The 4,818-nt window shown below is 34.8% G+C and overlaps 1 long non-coding RNA gene and 1 pseudogene across 1 annotated transcript; one reads left to right on the top strand and one right to left on the bottom strand.

Annotated features, from left to right (window-relative positions):
- The first annotated feature begins 976 nt into the window (after positions 1 to 976).
- On the top strand, positions 977 to 2,627 carry LOC145139356 (probably inactive leucine-rich repeat receptor-like protein kinase At5g48380; annotated as a pseudogene).
- Positions 2,628 to 3,392: 765 nt separating this feature from the next.
- On the bottom strand, positions 3,393 to 4,380 carry LOC145138571 (uncharacterized). Its single transcript, XR_013721608.1, has 3 exons — positions 4,049 to 4,380; positions 3,856 to 3,923; positions 3,393 to 3,778 (listed from the first exon to the last, which is right to left on the bottom strand). It is a non-coding gene; the product is annotated as an uncharacterized LOC145138571 (long non-coding RNA).
- Between the last annotated feature and the right edge of the window lie 438 nt (positions 4,381 to 4,818).

A 4,818-nucleotide genomic window follows, 5' to 3' on the forward strand; every position in this document is an offset into this window, starting at 1 on the left:
ACTCGGTAAGAGAAGTCTGGGCGAGAAAGCTGAGAACAATCGCTGACTGTGAAGCTTTTCCTAATCTGCCCTTGCCCTACCGTTCCTTCTCTCCCTTTCTTTCACTCCCGGTTTCAACCAATTTGAGTGAGGCCTCCTTTAAAACGATCGATGAGAGTATTTTAGGTTAAGGATCAAAATAACTTTCCATGTAACTTTGATTTGCAGGTTCAACAATAGAAAACGACGCATGCTCTATTGCTGTTGTATCCTTGAAGAGAAGAAACAGATCCATGTTTCTGAAAATGGCAAAGCTGGTCCCTGAAGCTCTTCATGTTGACAGAACCTACCCCAGAATTCCTTTACAAAACTAGTTTCTGGAATTAGCACAAAACCCCCCTGAACTTGCAAAACTAATTTATATTAAATAAAAACTGTTCATTATTAAAACCACCAAAAAGAAAAAGGGTGTTTGTGAATCGATAAATAAACTGGAAAATGTTTTATAATTTTTATTTAAGTTTCATGTACATCTTGTATGCTTGTAATTACTTTTTTATAGTTTTTGGATTTATTTTTCAGCAATTTCATCCATCACTGTCAGCAGGGTAAAATTGTCATTTTTCATCAGTCGGATATACAATCAAACAACATGGTTTCTTACTCACTCGGGATTTCTTACCCATACAAATTTTTCCCGGTCAACACTTTTTCAATCAGCAACTATCAAACGGCACCTAAGATGAAAATAAATTGTATTCCTAGTTTGTGTTTGCAATTGCAGGTGCTAATCATACTAGCTAGCTTTTCTACAAACAAGGTCGTTGAGTCAGACATCAGATGCCTAAGATCAATCAAGGAATCATTAGAAGACCCATTACACATATTTTCAACCTGGAATTTTAACAACAATACAGAAGGTTTCATCTGCAGGTTTACTGGTGTTGAATGCTGGCAACATGATAAGAATAAGGTTTTGAATATTCGATTACCAAAAATGGATCTCAGAGGACAATTTCCAATGGGCATAAGAAACTGTGATAGCTTGACAGGATTAGATCTTTCTAGCAACTACCTCTCAGGACCAATTCCTTCTAATATTGCACAACTTTTAGGATTCATCTTCGTTCTAAAACTCTCCAACAACAGTTCTCAGGTCCAATCCCACCTAGCATTGCCAATTGTACGTATATCAATGTTCTGAGGCTTGACAACAACCGTCTTACAGACCAAATCCCTCCACAGTTGTCTGGACTTCAGCGCCTCAGGGAATTCAGTGTTGCCAACAATAGCTTGTCGGGACCCGTACCCAAATTAAATGTTGTCAGCACTAACTTGTCAAGACCCGAACCCATGTTTTCCAATAGCAACTTCCCTGCAGAAAGCTATGCAAACAACCTAGGACTTTGTGGAGGTCCCTTGAAAGCATGCGAGGATGAAAAACCTGAATATGATTTTTTTCAGGGTTAGGGGTTGGATTTTCTATTTCTACACTCTTAACTATTTTCTTCACGTTCTTTTGTTGGCCAAGACTAAGTATAAGAAACATGAGATATCAGCATCTTTTTGTCAGGAGAATTGAAAGAAAGATGCATCACTTCATTCCAAGAAACCCCCAAATCTTATTTGCAGAGAATGTTAAAAGCATGGAGATGAAGGTAAAATCCTGTCTCTTTTCTCTTGATCAATAAAGAAGGAAGATATATACACATTAGTAATTATTCGTTTTAATTAATATGCAGGTAACTGCCATGGAAAAGTTTATCCGCAGATTTAGTTTGGTGGAACTTGAAATGGCCACCAATGATTTGGACAACAAAAACGTCATTGGATACGGAAACATGGGCCTCATGTACAAGGCGGAGTTTCCAAATGGCTTGTTGGTTGCGGTCAAGAGGCTCCATAGGTTTGAGAGCTTTGAGAAAGAGTTCTTGTCAGAAATTGAAATTTTAGGACGATTGAGTCACACAAACTTGGTACAACTGCTAGATTTTTGCTTTGAAATGGGGAAGAAATTTCTAGTATACAAATATATGATTAATGGAACCCTGCATCAATGGCTATATGGTAGGCCACACCAAGCAGTCATGAAGATAGGATGGACTTTAAGGTTAAATATTGCGGTAGGGTTAGCAAAAGGGCTTGCATGGCTGCATCACAACAATGTCCTCCGGGTAGCCCATCTCAAACTCAACTCAAAATGTATCTTATTAGATGACAAGTTTGATCCCAAGATATCAAATTTTGGCAACGTGATAATCTTGATGAATACAAGTGGCACCCCTTTAAGTGCTTCCAGTTTTGTAGTTCCATATTGATCAAGTCCCTATATCGAGGATGTTTATAGTTTTGGGATTTTGTTGCTTGAGTTGGTTACTAGTAGAGAACCATCGACATGGATCAACTCCCTGACAGATTATGTGTGGGGCGTGGACTTTGATCTGATTGATGAATGCTTAATGGGACAAGGATTCGATGAGGAAATATATGAAATGCTTAAAATTGCAGAAAACTATATTCATCCACGCAGAGATGAGGCAACAAACATGATTCAAGTGTATCAAGCAATACGTGACATTGGGACATCAAGAAACAAAATTTCTCTTGTTTCATTTACTGGTTTACAAAATAACGAGGGATATGTGTAGCGTCACTCTTATGATCAAATCCCAATTGTGTAAAATACTTCTTGTCTCTTATGATCGAATGAACATAAACCTTTCTTGAGTATTTATGCATCTAGTCAGACAATGTTCAAACAAATACCAAGAAAAAATGTTCAAAACATCATTACATAATGCAATTGACTCTCTTGATTTCGGTATATATATATATATATATATATATATATATATATATATATATATATATATATATATATATATATATATATTTCAATAGATATTTAGAGCATCCACAATGCATTGAACTCTAAGGAGTTCAATGGATTGTCACATCACTGTCACATCAACATTTCACTTTTTATTCAATTATACTATTTAACATCCACACTCCATTAAACCCTAGAAAATGTAATGGATTTCTATATTTGGTTTGAAATTTAATTGAAGCACTCAATGATCATGCAACTCTCTCATTCAACTCTCATCTATATAATCACTCACACTCCATTAAACTTCTATTTATTCCTAATCATTATCTATTCAACTCTTATTAAACCCCATTATAGATGCTCTTAGAGTCGACATAAAAACCTTTTTTTTAAATAAGGTTTCATCCAAACTTCACTTTTTGGTGGGCAAGATTGCAAGTTTGGTGCATATGGTATGTTAAAAATTAGATGTTTGGTCTAAAATATTTTGAAATTATACTAGTGGTCCAAAAAGTTTCATTTGTTATTAACTTGTCAAAAGTTATTTGAAAACGTTTAAAATAATAAATTTGTTCTTTTAACTTAGTTTTTTTCTCATTTTCTTTACAACAATTAAAAAAAATACAGGAAATACATCTCTCTCTCTCTCCCACCAAAAATAAAATCAAACCCACACCACCACCACCACCAAAATTAAAATCAAACTCACACCACCACCACTGTATATTCTACTGAAACACAAGCTTCACCAATGCCGACTTCGTTTCCGATGAAGAACATTTTCCAATGCCTTCATCTATGGCCAATATGAGATTTGGAAACTCTTACTCCAACGATTGGCCTGATGAGATCTGGGTTTCAGATCTAAGGAGAAGAGGCATGGCGGCGAACGAATGATAGCAAGCAACGAGATATTTTTGTGTTCATCCCTTCTAGATGCGATGACGCAGGTCCAAGGTTTCAGATCTAACAAACCCACAAAATTAAGTATGTGATTCAAATTTTGTGTTCTTGAGTGTGTGCATGTATTTTGACGAACAAACCTAGAATTATGGGTTTTGAATTTCGTCCGTCGACCTCTTTCTTCTCTTACAAACCCATCTTCTTCTTCCTGCAAATCAGTCCCAGATGAACAAAAAAATACACAAACAAGGGTGGACAATGAGGAGGAAAACAACTCAGTGGAGATGGATAAAAGAAAAGGAGAAATTAGATGGAGAAAAGAGAAGGAGAAACCAGATGAGGAGGGCCATGTGTCTCCAAAAGATGATGTGAATTTTAGTTTGTTGAATTCGTCGGTTGTCGGCGACACAGATTTGTCGGAGCTGGAGAACTTTGCAGTGGGTCTTGACATTTTTTGGGTATTGAATATGGAGATGAAACACTTGTAATCGATGGAGAAACAAAACTCGGTGGAGATGGAGAAAAGAGAAGGAAAAATCAAATCTTGGTTATTTGATGGAGAAGAAGACAGATATAGTCTGTTTAATATGGAGATGAAACACTTATAATCGATGGAGAAACAGAACTCGGTGGAGATGGAGAAAGAGAAAGAAAAATCAAATTTTGGTTTTTTGATGAAGAATAAGAGAGATATAGTTTGTTATATATATATATATATATATATATATATATATATATATATATGATATTTTTATTTTAGTTTTTTTCTTTAATTGCAATAAATAAAAGAAAATGAAAAAAATAAAATTAGAGGATACATTTGTCATTTGAAATATTTTCAAAAAGTTTTGGACCAAACCTACAATGAAATTATTATTTTGGACCGTTGTACAACTCCAAAACGTTTTGGACAAAAATCCAAATTTTTGATAAAACATAAGCATCAAATTTGAAATTATGTACTTTTTGGTGCTAAATTCACAACATTGTAAGGTTTTTTCTCATTTTGTCATTTATCTACAGGCTTCCATGGTAATTTTACCGTGACATAAAAACAAGAAAATCATTAAGTTAATTATTTTTTTATATATTTTTCCATTATT

The sequence above is a fragment of the Lactuca virosa genome, chromosome 9 (assembly GCF_052849685.1).
Source record: "Lactuca virosa cultivar CGN04683 chromosome 9, Lactuca_virosa_CGN04683_v6, whole genome shotgun sequence".
NCBI lineage: Eukaryota > Viridiplantae > Streptophyta > Magnoliopsida > Asterales > Asteraceae > Lactuca > Lactuca virosa.